The sequence below is a fragment of the Macaca fascicularis genome, chromosome 20, assembly GCF_037993035.2.
Source record: "Macaca fascicularis isolate 582-1 chromosome 20, T2T-MFA8v1.1".
Taxonomy (NCBI): Eukaryota; Metazoa; Chordata; class Mammalia; order Primates; family Cercopithecidae; genus Macaca; species Macaca fascicularis.
Window position 1 is genome coordinate 14476337 of NC_088394.1, and position 18543 is coordinate 14494879.

The window sequence follows — 18543 nt, forward strand, 5'->3', positions numbered from 1 at the left end:
TGTGGGAGGCCAGGCCAGGGTGTGCGTGTGGGGTGCATACATGTCATGCATGCGTGTATGTGTATTTTCCTATTACAAGAGAGTCGTATATTTACAGACATGGAAAGATAGCAGGGTAAACTATTAATATTAAATGAAAAACACATTACAGAACTTGTATCAATAATAGCTAATATTTACTGAGCACTGGCTAAAGCACTTAGAGATGTCACCTCATTGAATTATCTAACCAACACTTTGACGTAGCTTTTTACATTTTATTTTATTTATTTATTTATTGAGATGGAGTTTTGCTCTGTCACCCAGGCTGGAATGCAGTGGCTCAGTCTCAGCTCACTGCATCCTCCTTCCGGGTTCAAGCAATTCTCCTGCCTCAGCCTCCCGCGTGGCTGGGATTACAGGCACCTGCCACCACACTCAGCTAATTTTTGCATTTTTAATAGAGATAGGGTCTCACCATGTTGGCCAGGCTGGTCTCGAACTCCTGGCCTCAGGTGATCCTCCCACCTTGGCCTCCCAAAGTGCTGGAATTACAGGCGTGAGCCACCATGCCCAGCCATCATAGCTATTTTTTATTATCTCATTTGATAGGCGAGTAAGACAAAATGTGGAGAGAGAAAGTAAGTTGCCCAAAATTGCAGAGCTGCTTAGTGAGGGAGCAGCCATTCAGGGCCAGACTATCTGACTCTAGGGCTTGAGCTCATGTCTGTTCTGCTTATCCACTTGTTATAATTAAGTGCTTAAAATTCTGCATGTATGTGTGTACATGTGGATACGTACATGCACTTTTAAAAGCTGGCACATTACATATGCCAAACCGCTAACTGTGTTTACCTCTGGTGAGAGTGATTGGGGACAGGGCAGAGATGGGATAAACCACTTCCTTTTTAAAAACCTAAAGAGGCTCAAGTCTTTTTAAATAAGAGAGCAAGAGTTCTATGTATCAACCTGAGTAAATCTCACAAGTAAGGTTGAGCAAAAAATATATGCCCAGTATAACATGGTGTCTTAACATGTAAGACAAAATTATATATGAGGTAGGGTCACAAACATAGATAGTAAAAATATAATGCTATGGATGGACTCAATAAATATCAAACTTGGGGGAGGTAAAATGGGTGAGGAAAAGAAACAGATGAGGCGTCAATCATATTGATTATATTTCACTTCTTAAGCAGCCTAGTGGGCAGTAGCCGCCTCTTATATTATCATTTACACTATTATTTTGTATGTGTTTCATAATAGATTTAACAAAGAGGGAAATTACTAATGAGAAATACCCACACATGGTCAGCCCTTCATTTTAACTTTGATATTATTTGCATTCTCACTTGGGAAATGTATAAAAGAAAAAGGGGGATGTAACAAGGCCGGTTAGTGGTTGCCTTTAGGGAAGGAGGGAAGGAGTAGTTACTGGGAGACCAACAGTGTTTTATTTCATTAGCTGGAGTGATGGTTTCACACGTGTTTGCTTTGTGATATTTGATTGATCTGTATGGATAGGATTACGTTCACTTCAAAATGTTAAAATGTAGAGACTCTTAACCTTATGAATACACAAAAAAGAGGAAGACATGTAAGGAACTTAGCCTCCTAGTTTTCAGCTGGTTCTATGCCATCCAAGACCCAAGGCCACTCAGCAGGTTACACTCCCCTCCATAGGCTGCAGGCATGAGGCGGAGCTGTAGTGCTCATTCAAGACCTTTCAAGACAGATCTCTGGGCACACACCAGCCTCCAGCATCTTCGGTGGGGTGGCTTTTGTCAAAAGGCTGTCTACATCCCAGAAGCCCAGAAAAATACTGTTATGTGGCCAGGCTTTTAAGTGGTGAAGCCTGGGACACTAAGAGAGAAAACATGAGATTCCACATGCCACTTGAAATGCTATCCCTTATTTCTTGTGTTGGTAAGTTTTTGTTTTGCTTTGTTTTGTTTTGTTGTTTTGAGACAGAGTTGCCCTCTGTTGCCCAGGCTGGAATACAGTGGCACGATCTCGCCTCACTGCAGCCTCCACCTACTGGGGCCAAGCGATTCTCCTACCTCAGCCTCCGGAGTAGCTGAGATTACAGGTGCATGCCACCATGCCTAGCTGATATTTGTATTTTTAGTAGAGACTGGGTTTCACCGTGCTGGCCAGGCTGGTTCAAACTCCCGACCTCGTGATCTGCCCACTTTGGCCTCCCAAAGTGCTGGGATTACAGGTGTGAGCCACTGTGCCCTGCCCTGTTACTAAGTTTTTTAAGGAGCCACAGCAAGATTGTTTTCTGGCTTCTTTAGTGATAAATCCACCAGCCCCTTCTCAGGAATGGAGAGGACTTCCAAAGATCAAAATAATGCTCTTACAAGTAGAAAAGAGAGAGAGAACTGAAATGCAGAGGGAAGAACCATGATCTGGAAATCAGATCTGTTGCATCAGCCAGCTCATGCTGCATAACAAACCACTCCAAAATTCAATAGGTTGAAACAACGAGCATTATTATTTATTAGTCAGCTAGGTGGTTCTGCTAATCTGGATGAAGCTCAGTTGGTCTTGGCTGGGCTTGCTCAAGTGTCACCTATAAGTTTGGCTGGGATTTGCCTTTGACCTAACTCATGTGTTGTGACTGACTGGCTCTGAGCTAATGGCTAGGGGTGACTGGGCAGTGTGTTGCTCATCATTCAGCATGGTAGCCCAGGCTTGTTAGTATAATGCTTAGGTGGGGTTCCAAGACAGAAAGGAAGTGTGCAAGGCGTCTTGAGCTGTTGACTTAGAACTATCACATCATCATTTCTGCCAAACTCTATTGTCCAAAGCAAGTCACCAAGCAAGCTCAGATTCAAGAACTAAGAAAATAGACTCCAACTCTTGGTGGAAGTCACTGCAAAGCCACATTGCAAGATAATTGGGTACAGGGAGAGGATGAAGAATTGGTGACATTTTTACAATTAGTCCACCCTACTTGGTTCTAGCCCAGATTTTGCTTATAGCTCGCGATATGGTCCGGGGAAAGATACCTCTTTTTTCTGAATCTCAGTTTCCATATCTGTAAAATTAGAGGCTTGAACTAGATCAAGGGCTGACAAACTACAACCTGCCAGTCGTTTTACTCAATAACGTTTTATTGAAACATAGCCATGTCTATTTCTTTCTGCCTTGTCTTTGGCTGCATTTGTGCTAGAACAGCAGAATTGAATAGTTGCAGTAGAGACCCTGTGACCTGCAAAACTAAAAATATTTACTATATCGCCCTTTACAAAGTTTCTGACCTGGGAAATAAATGAGCTTTCAGTTTCATTTAATTCTAATATCGTCTGTTTCCAAGCCTCCTTCACAGAGCTTAGTAATCATAATAGCACGACCAGTTGTTGCACACCTACTGAGTGCATTAGGCACTGTGATAAGAGAGGCACTATGGGTCAGATGTGGTGGTTCACGCCTGTAATCCCAGCACTTTGGGAGGCTGAGGCAGGTGGATCACCTGATGTCTGGAGTTTGGGACCAGCCTGGCCAACATGGCAAAACCCCGCCTCCACTAAAAATAAAAATTAAAAAAAAAATTAGCCAGGCATGGTGGTACGCTCCTGTAGTCCCAGCTACTCGGGAGACTGAGGCAGGAGAGTTGCTTGAACCCAGAGATGGAGGTTGCAATGAGCCAAGATTGTGCAACTGCACTCCAGCCTGGACAGCAGAGAAGACTCCATCTCAAAAGAAAAAAAAAAGAGAGAGAGAGAGAAAGGCACTATTGTTGGGTGGTCCAGAGAGGGGATCCTGCAGCCAGGCTGCCTGGTTTGAATACCAGCCGCATCACTAGTGTGAGTTTTGGCAAGTTGTGTCTCATTTCCTCATTTGTGAAATGGGAATAATATCACAATCTCATAAGGTTGTCACAAAAATTCTTGAGTTAAAAGATGTTAAACCTTTGGAGAGTTCTGTCTAAACATTCTATAAATGTTAAATATCATTCTTTACTTGTCTTGTTTCAGAAGAATTCTCAGATCATCCTTTAGGATAAGGAAATAGAGACTCAGAAAAGTGAAAGGGCCTGCTGAAAGTCCCACAGCTAGCAGGTAGCAGAGGTGAGATTTAAAGTCAGGTCACAGAGACTTCCTCCCTATCCAGTCTGACCACACTTTGGCATCCTCCCAACACCCAGCCAGCAGGATGCTGTGTCCAGGGCTGTTCTTACATCTTTACATTACAGTAGCCTCCCTCATCCATGGAGGATTCATTGAAAGACCCCCCCAGTGGGTGCCTGAAACCATGGATAGCGCTAACTCCTGTATACACTGTGTTTCTTCCTGTACATACAGATCTATGATAAAGTTTAACTTATAAATTGAGCACAGTGAAAGATTAGTAACAATAACTCATAATAAAATAGAGCAATTATAACAGAATACTATTCACAATTTCACAGAAGATTTGCATTTACTGTAGATCTTAGCAACATCAGTGTATTAGTTTTTTCTTGTACTGCTGATAAAGACATACGTGACACTGGGTAATTTACAAAGAAAAGAGGTTTAATTGACTCACAGTTCCATGTGGCTGGGAAGGCTTCAATCATGGTGGAAGGTAAAAGGCACATCTTACATGGTGGCAGGCAAGAGAGAGCTTGTGCAGGGAAACTACTCTTTATAAAACCATCAGATCTCATGAGACTTACTATCACAAGAACAGCACGGGAAAGATCTACCCCCATTATTTAATTACCTCCCACCGGGTCCCTCCCATGACACCTGGTAATTGTGAGAGCTATAATTCAGGATGAGATTTGGGTGCAAACACCACCAAACCGTATCACTCAGCATACATTTTTCTTATTATGTCAAGAACTTTCACCTTTGCACTTAAAATAAGCACTTTTTAGTTTTTCTTTGGAGTATCCAAATTGCCAACATCACTACTTTTTCACTTTGGGGCCATTATTAAGTAAAATAAAGATTACTTGAACATCACGTTAAGATTCCATCATGCTACTTAGAATGGTGGGCAATTTAAAACTTATGAATTGCTTATTTCTAGAATTTTCCATTTCATATTTTCAGACTGCTGTTGATCATGGGTGACTGAAACCACAGAAAGTGAAATTGTAGATAAGGGAGGAACTACTGTGTACCTAAATGTCAGAGCACCACCTGGAGAAAAATGAGACACTGTCTAGCCACTCCTCTCTGAAATGCTGTTCGACCAAATGCTATTCTCCCAATTGCTCTGCCCATGGGAGAGTTGTAATTATTCAACTTGATCCTTGACTGGTTTTATCCTGGGGAAAGAGAAACAATGACCTGAGGGATTTTATTTCAGTAAAGGCAAGCAACTTAGAAAACTCTCATGCTTGAAATAGACACACTTCTGAATAACTTAGCAAACAAGTCTTCTGAGGGGGCAGGACATACAGACACACAAACACACACACATACATACACACACACACTAAGGTCATCAAATCTGCGCCCTTGGCTCTGCTAGGAACCCATTCAAGGCATCACAAATAGGCACTGCTCCTACAGGCAGAATCCCACTGTATGAGTTTTCTATTGCCAGTATAACAAATTACCACAAACTTATTGGCTTAAATCAACACAAATGTGGCTGGGCGCGGTGGCTCAAGCCTGTAATCCCAGCACTTTGGGAGGCCGAGACGGGCGGATCACGAGGTCAGGAGATCCAGACCATCCTGGCTAAAGCGGTGAAACCCCGTCTCTACTAAAAAAATACAAAAAAAACTAGCCGGGCGAGGTGGCGGGCGCCTGTAGTCCCAGCTACTCGGGAGGCTGAGGCAGGAGAATGGCGTAAACCCGGGAGGCGGAGCTTGCAGTGAGCCGAGATCCGGCCACTGCACTCCAGCCTGGGCAACAGAGCGAGACTCCGTCTCAAAAAAAAAAAAAAAAAAAAAAAAAAATCAACACAAATGTGTTATCTTACAATTCTGGAGGTCAGAAATCTAACATGTGTCTCACTGGGCTAAAACCAAGGTGTCAGCAACGCTGTGTTCCTTTCCATGGGTACTTGAGAGAAGCCATCTTGTCTTTTCCAGTTTTTAGAGGTCACCTGTACCCCTGGCTCTCGGTTTCCTTATATCTTCAAAGCCAGTAGTGACTGGTCGAATACATCTCACAAGACCATCTCTCTGACCATCATGCTTCTTCCCTTCTTTTCCACAGTTAAGTGCCCTGTGCTCCCTTTGGGTTTAACTGGATAACCCTCTCACTACCCTAAAGTCATCTGATTAGCCACCTTAATTCCATCTGCTACCTTAATTCCTCTTTGCTATGTAACATCATGTAATCACAGGTTCTGGTAATGAGGACATCCCATGTTTCCCCCTTGGTCCCAACAATGCTAATCGTTTTAGGTGGGACACATACAAAGCACTAAAACACAGATACACAAAATGGGAAAGTCCTCTCCCTTTCAATTGTCTGCAATCTTTCTTAGTATATAAAACGAAGTCACAAGTTGGTGTTACTCAGTCTTTGACACTCTCACTACCTCACATTATGTATTTGCACATTCTTAGAGTCATCTGATTAGCCACCTTAATTCCATCCACTACCTTAACTCCTCTTTGCTATGTAACATCATGTAATCACAGGTTCTGGTGATGAGGACACGGACATTCTGGGGAATCAGTCTTCTGCCTCTGCACTACTGGTTTTTGCTGTCTGTCTCCCAACTGCCTTGCCTCACTGCTAGTTCCCTGGCATCTAGAGCAATAATGTTCTCAAAGTCAGTACCCAAAAAATATTTGTTTGATACTTTGAACATCTGCATATCCATTCATCTTCCAGTCTAAAAGCAACTAATCTCCAGAATTATTTTCCTATAGCATACAATTGCTTGTATTTCTATTGTTGTTGTTGTTGTTGTTGTTGTTGTTGTTGCTGTTGAGACAGAGTCTCGCTGTTGTCACCTGAGCTGGAGTGCAATGGCATGATCTCAGCTCACTGCAACCTCCGCCTCCCGGGTTCCAGCAATTCTCCTGCCTCAGCCTCCTGAGTAGCTGAGATTATAGGCACCTGCCACCATGCCCAGCTAATTTTTGTATTTTTTGTAGAGACAGGGTTTCACCACGTTGGCCAGGCTGGTCTTGAACTCCTGACCTCAGGTGATCCACTCACCTCAGCCTCCCAAAGTGCTGGGGTTACAGGCATGAGCCACCACGCCCAGCCAATTGCTTGTATTTTAATGCACAGGTACTTAGGATCACATGGAAGTCAGAGGCACAAGGGTCACCAGGAGGGTGACCCAGAAATCTCACGTGGAAACATTAGTGCCTTTCAGCAACCAGTTCTCAAGTTCGTTTGGCATTCATGGTCCATCCTTGACCTGGAATGGACACAATGACAAGCAAGATAAGGAGGATTTAAATGACTTGGAAGAAATACGGAGCAAAGACATTAAATAAATACAGACATTTAAAACTTAAAGAGGTGTCCGAAGGTCTCCATCCCCATGTTTCCCCTTTGGTCCCAATGATGCTAATCGTTTTAGGTGGGACACAAACAAAGCGCTGAAACACAGATTCATGAAATGGGGAAGTCTTCCCCCTTTCAATTGTCTGCAGTCTTTCTTATTCTGTACAACGAAATCTCAGGTTGGTGTCGCCCAGTCTTGGACACCTGTCTAACACTGGCTTATCTCCTTTTTAACAAAGAGAGAGCAAGTCTCCGGCTACAGCCTGGGTCAGGCTTCATCTCTCTAGGGTTTGCATTCCGGCAGTACAGGTGGCAAAGAACAGATGGTTTGAGGGGCACTAGGGCCAACTCCCTGTCTTCACTACTGAGAAAACGGTGGCCCAGAGAGGAGAGGTAGCTTTCTCAATGTCACAGAGCTGGTCTTCTGCACCCCATCTCCTCCATTCTAATCCAAATGTCTGCCTCCTGTGTGTGAAAGTACATAAGAAATAACAGGAAAGGAAACAAGTCACCCATCCCTAAAGGAATGAAAGAAGAGGATGGGAAGGGTTGGAGGATGAATGCTTCCCTCTCTGGCCAGGCTGCTGAGTGCCAGGCCTTGGAGAGAAGACCGGAGAATGCCGGGGAGCAGAATGAAAAATGAAGCAGTCAAACTCCCTGCTGTCAGGGAAGCCTGCTCCATGCTGGCTGCAGCCACTGCCAGAAGGAATACTCAGGGTTTGCAGAGGGAGAAGGAAGGGTGATGCCAAGAAGCAGCTGGGAGTTGGGCCAGAAGCTGGGGTTCCGGACTCCCCATGACCTATGAGGGTGGACTTCAGGTGAAGGTTCTGGGGTGATCTTGTGAGCCAGGCAGACTACCCAAAAGCTCTACCCTGCACCACTTAACCCCCCAGACCTCAAGGAACTCAGCCCCTGCCCCTCCTCCAGCCAAGCCAGCCTCTTGGCAGACACACAGATGGCTCTGAATTAACAGCCAAAATTACCTTTCCAGGAAAATGCTTCCACCTTCCGAAAAGGACACTGAGAAAACATTGCATATAGCAAAGGGTTTCAAACTTTTTTAAAGCAGACGATTCTGTCAGTGAACAAACACGCTCATCATTTAATGATTTGTCAATCAGAGTTTCAAAAACAGTCTTTGACTAGAGCATAGTGAGTGCACAAAGATGCACTTTTAGATTAATGTATATGTAAAAAAATAAAAGTACCACTGCTCATGAAAATTGGAGGGAGAATAGGTCTTGGGGCTCCAGCTCCTTGTCCCAACTCTGTCACCTCTTGTGAACAACTAATTATAGATTGAAAAGCACTGAGCATCCTCCCTGCGCTCTTCCTTGCCATGCTGAAAGAAACATGGGACTGAGTTTTCACTGGGTTTAAAGCCACCCATGTTTGAAAACCAGAGACAACATGAGTCTAAAATTAAAGTGACCCTTATTTAGCAAAAGCTTGACTAGATGTCAGAGCTGCAAAATCAAAACTTCTAAAATTAAGCCTTGGATTCTCCTGGCTGTTTTGGCTGGTTGGGCTTTACCTCCTATCCTTGCACAGTTCAGGTATCTGTAATATGTTGCTGTGTAGCAAATCACTCCAAAATTTCAGGTTGGTTCAAAACTATCATCGTTTATTTCCTTCACCATTCTGATCCACAGGGGTCAGCAGTTTGGATCGGGTTCTCAAGGAGATTCTTCTGGCCTGGGCTGGATTTGCTAGTCTCAGATGAAGTTTATGCATGTGCCTGAGATCAATGGTCAGCCATCAGATCAATGGTCACTGGTCAATTGATGATCAATTAGGGCAGCCTGGGGATGGTTTTACTCCTAGGGTTGGCTGGTGGTTGACTGGCTGCAGCAGGGGCAATGGCAGGGGATCTCTGACCATATGTCTCCTATCACCCATTATGCTAGCCTGGGCTTGTTCACATAGTGGTGGAGGAGTCCAAAAATATCAAGGGAGAACCCTGCAAGGACTGCGCTCAGAACTGGTACTTACACTTCTACTACCAATAGCATCTCTTTCTGAATGAGAGGCACATGATAGCCAGTTTTGCAATGTACTGCAAAGAGACACAGAGGTACTTGCCCAGAAGTGATGGGAAGGGAATAGTTGGAAGCCCCAGTTTGCTGATGGTTAAATGATTCACTTATAATCCATTGACTTGTACCCATAAGGTCCAAGTGATGGGAAATTGGATTCCCAAATGTCTCTTACTTCCCAACACACCCCATAATGAAGCACAGCACAAACCCTAATCCATCTGCTGCCCTCAAGAATCAAAATCAACCCCATTCTTTCATCAAAGGCCAGACTCCTGGGTCTCCATGTCTTCTCTCTATCTCCTCCACTGACAACACGTGCTCCACTCACAACACGTGGATCACTTGAGGTCAGGAGTTCGAAACCAGCCTGGCCAACATGGTGAAACCCTGTCTCTACTAAAAATACAAAATTAGCCAAGCACCGTGGTGTGTGTCTGTAATCCCAGCTACTTGGGAGGCTGAGGCAGGAGACTTGCTTGAATGTGGCAGGTGGAGGCTGCAGTGAGCTCAGACTGTGCTTCTGCACTCCAACCTGGGCAACAAAGCGAAACCCCATCTAAAAAACAAACAAGAAAACAAAAACAACAACAAACACTTATCAATTATCAATGGTAGATGAAAATAAAATTTGTTCCCCATTCTTCTTCCCATTACCCTACAAAGGAGCCAGGCTTTATTTTCACAGCCTCAACAGGCCTATTGCTATTTATGACAAGCCAAAAACCTTGCTGGTGCTTTCTGGGAGCTTGAAGGCTCTTCAATTTTTGAGGTTCTATAGCTGTCAGATACCCTAAGAGTTAAAGAATCTCTTTGCTCCTCAATTCTCTCCCCGCCAAAAAAGAATGAGCATACAAATGATTTGGGATTTTAAGTTCATGCACATTACCCCTCAGACATGAAAAAACATATAGTTTATTTGATTACAGATCTGGACTTTCTCCTGAGCCCCCACCTACTAGGTAGCAAGAAAAAATAAATAAATTTAGTCCAATTCCATGCAACAATTCAAACTATTCCTTTGGGTAATATTCAGCATCTCTGATTACTCATCTTAACATCAGAGTCCCCTGTGAGTCTCTACCTGGGTGGCCAATATCTTGCTTCCATTTAGGGATCATCTCAACCCTAGATATGACCAGCAGGGTTAAGTGGACATAGCCCTGGCCATATAGCACTGGTCCTGAGTCATGGGCAACCCATCAGATGGTGTTACTGGGTATTTCAAACAAAAGCCTTTTGTTTGAAAGGGCTTTAGAGGCAATAAAGTCTAATCTCATCTTGATGAGCATGGAGGCAACTGCAGAATCATAGAATGAGCTTATACCAGACCTAATTGATGTATCTCCCCAAATCTACTTGGCCCCTCCTGGCTCCTGGTCCTGAGTTGCTTGCTATATGGTGGATTAAGGCATATAGCAAAAAATGGCCCACATTTTTGGCTCTTTCCTGTGTCCTAGGCCTGTGCTATATAACTTTGTAGTGTCCTACTCCTATAGGTGGAGCATTTGCACCATCCCATGGCTCTGAGCTCAACCAAGTGACTTGCTTTGCTGAAGGGATGGTAGTCAGTGTGATAGAAGCAGAAACTTGATAAACACTAGCTCAGCTGAGCTTCCTCTTTCTCATGCCCCTCACCAATTGACATGAGAACATGCCTAGGCTCATCTCATGAGTGATGAGAGACATCTGAAGAACATATGTCTGATGGGCTGCCCATGACTCAGGACCAGTGCTGTATAAGGCACTCCAGTTGCCCAAACCAAGACAAGCTTAGATCTTCCAACCAAGACCAGCCTAGATCTTCCAACCAAGACCAGCCTAGGTCTTCTAAAAGTCAGTTTCCTAACCACCCGCAATGATGCCTGGGATAGAGGCAACACATGGACCCAAGAACATGAGATCCTCTCTCCAAGGCTAATTAGATACTACTACTGCTCAGTGGCTAATCTTGCGTCAGTAGAGACTGACTGATTCTCTGAGGCCTCAGGATGGCCCAATTATTTGAGCAGGCCATACAGCCACCTGGTAGAAAGTTTGTTGCATCAAAACTCTTACATACTGAAGAAGACAGGAATTCATTCTTAACAGAATTAACGCACACCCACGATATGAGTATGCTTTCCTACTCTAGACAGGAATACAGGCTCTGTACAGAGCCTACACTGAAGACAGTCTCTGATGGCCTCTCTTAACTTCTCATGACCCTACCACTGTTTCGTTGCCTTGATCTGACCTGTAACTCTTCTTCTGTAGAAGGAAAACAATACCTCTCTGACAAGGCTATTGAGAGTTTTGAGAACATGCTTTTCAGCTTGCAAATGCCCAATAAGAACAAAAATAAGAGCGTAACAGCAGCAAGATTTTATTGTGCTAACTGTTTTACATACACTTTCACACCAGCCCTATACAGTAGGTAGTAATGTTATCTCCGTTTTACACATGAGGAAACAATCTTATTGAGCAGAGTTTTCCATCAGGGCTGATTCTTCTTTCTGCAGGGGACATTTGACAATGTCTAGAGACATTTTTGTTGTTGCACTAGAGGTGTGGGTTGCGGGGAGTGCTACTGCCATCGAGTGGATGGAAACCAAAGATACCACTCAATATCCTACAACGTGCAGGACAACCCCCACAAAGAGAATGATCCAGCCCCAAATATCAACAGTGTCAAGGTTGAGAAACTGCTATAGAGGGAGGGCAGTGGTTTCTTAAGATGATGAAACCAGTAGTCATTGTCAGGCTGGGAGTGGAGGGAAAGATTGACGGAAAGAAGGAAGGAAGAGTATTGGGGGAATGCTAGAATATATATCTTGTTATTGTAGAGGTCTTTACATGACTATATGTGTTTGCCAAAATTCATCCGACTACCTATAAAAATGTAAATTGGGCAGAGCACGGTGGCTCACACCTGTAATCCCAGCACTTTGGGAAGCCAAGGCTAGTGGATCAGGAGGTTATGCGTTCGAGACCAGCCTGACCAACATGATGAAACCCCGTCTCTACTAAAAATACAAAAATTAGCTGGGTATGGTGGCACACACCTGTAATCCCAGCTATGCAGGAGGCTGAGGCAGGAGAATTGCTGGAACCCAGGAGGTGGAGGTTGCAGTAAGCTGAGGTTGCGCCACTGCACTCCAGCCTGGGCAACAGAGCGAGACTCTGTCTCAAGAAAATAAAAAAAGAAAGAAAAAAAGAAAGGTAAAATGTACTGTATGGAAATTAAACTTCAATAAATCTGACTTTTTAAAGTCAGATTGAGTTCTACAAAGAACTCAAACAAATTTACAAGAAAAAGACAACCCATCAAAAAGTGGGCAAAGGATATGAAGAGACATTTCTCAAAAGGGGAAATTCATACAGCCAACAGACACATGAAAAAATGTTCATCATCACTGGCCATCAGAGAAATGCAAATCAAAACCACAATGAGATACCATCTCACACCAGTTAGAATGGCGATCATTAAAAAGTCAGGAAACAACAGGTGCTGGAGACGATGTGGAGAAATAGGAACACTTTTACACTGTTGGTGGGATTGTAAACTAGTTCAACCATTATGGAAAACAGTATGGCGATTCCTCAAGGATCTAGAACTAGACGTACCATATGACCCAGCCATCCCATTACTGGGTATATACCCAAAGGATTATAAATCATGCTGCTATAAAGACACATGCACACGTATGTTTATTGCGGCACTATTCACAATAGCAAAGACTTGGAATCAACCCAAATGTCCATCAGTGACAGACTGGATTAAGAAAATGTGGCACATATACACCATGGAATACTATGCAGCCATAAAAAAGGATGAGTTTGTGTCCTTTGTAGGGACATGGATGCAGCTGGAAACCATCATTCTCAGCAAAGTATCGCAAGAACAGAAAACCAAACACCGCGTGTTCTCACTCATAGGTGGGAACTGAACAATGACATCACTTGGACTCGGGAAGGGGAACATCACACATTGGGCCCTATCATGGGGAGGGGGGAGCGGGGAGGGATTGCATTGAGAGTTATACCTGATGTTAATGATGAGTTGATAGGTGCTGACGAGTTGATGGGTGCAGCACAGCAACATGGCACAGGTATACATATGTAACAAACCTGCACGTTATGCACATGTACCCTAGAACTTAAAGTATAATAAAAAAATATAAAAAAATAAATAAAAATAAAAATAAATAAATCACAGCAACCCTATTTCTTTCTCTGCTTTCTTTTTCTCCATTTGACTTATTATCATATCACACACTGTATCGTCTTACTTATTTATCTTTTCTGCTGTCTGCTTTCCCCGACCCCCATGGGGTAGAAGGCAAACTACCATAAGAGAAGAAAATCAATTTTTAATTGTTTTAGTCATTGCTATATCCCCAGTGCCTAAAACAGTGCCTGGCGCATACACATAAAATATGCTCAAAAAATATTTGTTAAATTAATTCATGAATGGCTTTTGCTTAGTGAATTCATGCTGATTCCTTCTCACCCCCTTTTTTTTCCCGTTTACTTGAAAGCCATCTGTTCCAAATTCAATCTGAAATGTGACTGGAAACTTACCAGTGAGTTCTGCAGTCACTAGTTCTAAGAATACGCCTTTTTTAACTTTAAAAATCAAGACCAGAGAATTCATCTCAGGCAGCATTGCTGAAGGCCTTTTCTTTAATTAAAAAACTAAGCCTGTTTCAACCCACGGGCAAGTCCATAAGCAACACAGAGGGCCATTCTACTGCATCTCATTCCTGAAAGCCTCCTCTGTCTCCGTCACCACTGATTTCCTTGCTGCAGTCATATAGCCCTGTTTTGGTTTGCCTTGCGAACCTGTGGAACTACAGTACCGGGAAGACCCCATCACTCACCTGGTTGAGTCCTGTCAAGTTGTGTATGTGAAAACAAAGCCCCATAGATAAGACATAGCATAGCCAAAACCAAGCAATCAGTAACTGCAAAGGCTAAGGCTCAATTCCTCATGAAACAATAAGCTTTCGAAGAACAGACAACAGATCTTATTCATCTTTGCACTCCCATTATCTAGGAGATTGCTTAGCAAATAGGAGATGTTCAACACCGGTTTGCTAAGTGCATAAACGCCTCTGCAGTCTTATTTCTAGATAAGTAACCACACCACCTATACATCAGGCCAAGAGGCTTGCACTCTCTCTGGGATGAGTCTGCAGAATGACTTCACGGTTGTCTTATATCAGCTGCTAGAAGCCAGTCGCACCCAAATCCATCTATGCTCAGATAGGTCTGGGACTGTTTCTGGGGGAGTGACTAGGCTCTGGTTTTCAATAGCCATCCATCAAGGACTTAGGAGGGGTTAGGGCTTTTTCAAAATTGAGCAGCAGCCTGTACAGCATTCCCTGATCATGAAGGTTGCCATTCAACTCATCCCCAGGTCAGAGTTGCCTCCAAGTCCCTAATTAGGCTTTGGGTATCCTTAAGTCGACCCGACCCAGAGTGTCATGCTGTTAGGCAACTCTGAATTAATAGCTTGCTATTCTACAGAGAAGAAAAGTGGGCTCAGAAGCAAATGGGACTTTGCCCAGAAAATCATTTAACATCTGCACCTGTTATCTCCTCTACCCTCATCCCCAAAGCTTTCCCTGGCTGGCCACTTCTCAGCACGAATGATATTCTTCATGGATCTATTTCCTGGTTGCCCGGTTCATGTTGCCCTCCGCTGTGGGCCTCCTGTCACTATCACATCACTCTGCTGCGTTTTCTTTATCTAAAATTATCTGTTGATTTGATTGCTTGCTGGTTCATTGTTCCTCTCTTGCAAACTACGTTATAAGTTCTGCATTACTTCCCCAGTGCCTAGAACACCAGCAGGCATATCATAGATACTCCATGATCATGTAAGGAAATAATAGTTAACCAGATGATTTCCACAGTTGGCCGAGCTAGCTGGAAAACACCTCTGGCTGCTAAAAGGTCTTTATCTCAGCCCGGGATCTTGCAGAATGACCTACCAGTTAGTCTATACTGCCTATGAGCTGAGCACATTTTCACAACTTTGCGATCACCTCCCCGTTTCTCAGGTAAGGAAACAGAATTAGAAAATAGCATGCCCCAAAGCGCTCAGCCTGGAAAAGGCAGAGCTGAGACGCAAACAAAGGTCCATCCAAGGCCGAAGCTGATGCTCTTAAGTCCTCTGATGCTCCCACAGCCCAGCTGAGCCAAAGAACAACAACAGCAGCAAGAATAGTAATAGCTGACAATTACATGGTCCTTACCTTGTACCAGGCACTGCTTTAAGTGCTTTAAGAGGGGCAGACCCGGGGGTGGAAAATAAGGTCATTGCCAACAAAAAGAGTCTATCCCAGTCCAAAAATATGGTTACTCCTCCTACCAACAGTGTTGTTCAGTAAAATAAATCAGAGCACGGGTGGACAGCACCAGCCACATCATGGGGACTTCACCCCTCTCCCCTATTCTTCCTCATCCTCTTCCCTCCTGGTATGAAAGGGAGGTTCTCAGATTGAACATTCAGTAGCTTAAAGGGGACATGGCACAGTATATTTGGTAAATAGCCACCATGGGCCTTTGAGGAGAACAGAGGAGGTGTTCAGGGTGGAGGGAGGAACTCCGTACAGTCATCGTCAAGAATAGCAAGAGCCCAGATGGACGCATATCAAATGTGCTTCACGCATATGATTCGGCCACCCTCTTTTCCACCAAGCCAAATATCCATAATTTAACAGTTGCAGAATGTAAATGTTTCCTGCTGGCTTTGCATTCCCCAACTGGGGAGGAATAGTCATCACTTGCCTGGCAGACTTAGAGGCCATCTGAACACTGGTGGGCTTCTCGGCATCCTCGAAATTGCTTTTTTTAAAAAACTTTTAGATTCGGGGATATATGTGCACGTTTGTTATAAGGGTATCTTGTGTATTGCCGGGGACTGGGCTTCCAGCGTATCCATGACCCAAACAGTGAACATTGTAACCAATAGGTACTTTTTCAACACTCGCCCCACCCCACCTACTTCCCCCCTTTTGGAGTCCCCAGTGTCTATTAATTCTATCTTTATGTCATGGGTACCCATTGTTGAGCTCCCAGGTATAAGTGAGAACCTGTGGCATTTGGTTTTCTCTGTGAGTTATAATGGTTCACTTAGGATAATGGTCTCTAGCTCCATCCATATTGCTGCCAAGGGCATGATTTCATTCTTTTTTGATGGCTACATGGTATCCGAATTGCTTTAGACGGCCATGTGCCCTCTGGTTCTAACAACAAGCAATACATGCATGAGGTTCTGTGGGGGTGGCGGGTAGCAATAGAAAGAGACAGGATATGAAGGGTCAACGGCAGTGTCAGGTGTCAGGCTGTGCAAGCCTAAATATCAAACCAGGGCAGGTCAAACACCCTCAAGGATGCATGCAGGGACGTCGTGTGTGTGTGTGTGTGTGTGTGTGTGTGTGTGTGTGTGTGTGTGGTGTTGGCGAAGGGAGTGTGGAATAGTATTGCTCTTCATGACCATGGAAATACAATATTCCTGATCACTCTCTCTCACCGCAAGTTATCAACTCTTTGTGGCTCAGTCATTCATCATAGCCCTTCTTGGCCCATTTTAGGGTAACATAGTCTCAAAATGTGGCCTATGCAAACTGCATTCCGGGAATGCCCCGACAACCAGAACTAGGGAGAAATGTCATCCTTTAGTTAAAAAAGTTGTCCCACACACAAGCAACACAGCACTCGATGCTGAAATTCTACTGAGTTTTTAAATGAAATCTTCCTTTGGGATCCAAAAAGCACTTTGGGATTTTTGAAAACCTGGACCATGAACGGAAATCTGATTTTTTAATGTCAAGGGGCTAACTTGGGGCAGATTGTTTTACTCCCTCAGAGAGAACAGTTGCTGCTTTTGAATGAGTCCCAAAGGAGGCTGGTTTCGTCAGTCATTTTCCATGAAAATGGAATAAATTCATATCATAATATTTTTAAAATTCTAGTTATGTATTCTGTCAATTAAAAAGACATTTATACAACAATGACTAAAAGGAAATATGTCAAACTGTTAACTGGGGTTATCTTTTAGTCATAATTTTTACTGTCCTCTGTACATTTTTGCTCTTTAAGTATTTGTGCAATAATCAGTTATTTACTGTTATAAACTTTTTATAGACATCAGGGTTTTTCTGTTTTAAATTCCAGCTCTTTGAACTTACTATATCAGATTTATTTATTCAACATATATTTTTGAAGCACCTACTGTGTGCTGTATCCAAGTTAGCAAACAACAGTCTAAAATCCATGACTACTTTGTATAAATAAAGTTTTACTGGAACACAGCCATGTCACTTTATGTATTATGTATGGCCAGTTTTGCATTACCAAGGGCAGAGTTGAGTAGCCGCCACGGAAACCAAATGGCCCATAAAACCGGAAATATTTACTCTTTGGCCATTTCTGGAAAAACGTTTGGTGGCCGCTGTGCTGTGTGAAAGGCTTTAAGTTAGGTAATAGAAATCAACTGTGAACAAAAACAAAAAAGATATCTTCAGAAAAGTCATGGAGCTTATGGTTTTTGCCTAAACATTGGGGTTTCCAGTATCCTTAAAAACAGCTGTTTTGAGGGCCGGGAGCAGTGGCTCACGCCTGTAGTCCCAGCACTTTGGGAGTCCAAGGCAGGCGGATCACAAGGTCAGGAGTTTGAGACTAGCCTGGTCAACATGGAGAAACCACGTCTTTACTGAAAATGCAAAATTAGCTGGGCATGGTGGCGCGCACCTGTAATCGCAGCTACTCAGGAGGCTGAGGCAGGAGAGTCACTTGAACCCAGGAGGTGGACGTTGCAGCGAGCTGAGATCACACCATTGCACTCCAGCCTGGGCGACAAGAGCGAAACTCCGTCTCAAAAAGAAAAACAGCTGTTCTGTGGTTGCAGGAAATGTAAGCTGACGTGTGGTGCTCACAGCTTTTTTCTCTGTAGTTAGAGCAGATTCTTGATGCTCCAGAGACGGAGAAACCCCAAGTCTTGTTTTCTCTGTTAGCAATAGAAGCAGTATTATACTGTGCGCCTCCCCCTACGCCTGACACAGTGCCTGGTACGTGGTTAGGCACTCAGTAAACCTCAGCTATTATTATCAGCATTG

The 18543-nt window shown here is 43.7% G+C and overlaps 1 long non-coding RNA gene across 1 annotated transcript; it reads right to left on the reverse strand.

Moving 5' to 3' along the window:
* Positions 1–5887: 5887 nt before the first annotated feature.
* LOC102146774 (uncharacterized) lies at positions 5888–15911 on the reverse strand. Its single transcript, XR_010584046.2, has 3 exons — positions 15679–15911; positions 9862–9995; positions 5888–7311 (listed from the first exon to the last, which is right to left on the reverse strand). It is a non-coding gene; the product is annotated as an uncharacterized lncRNA (long non-coding RNA).
* Between the last annotated feature and the right edge of the window lie 2632 nt (positions 15912–18543).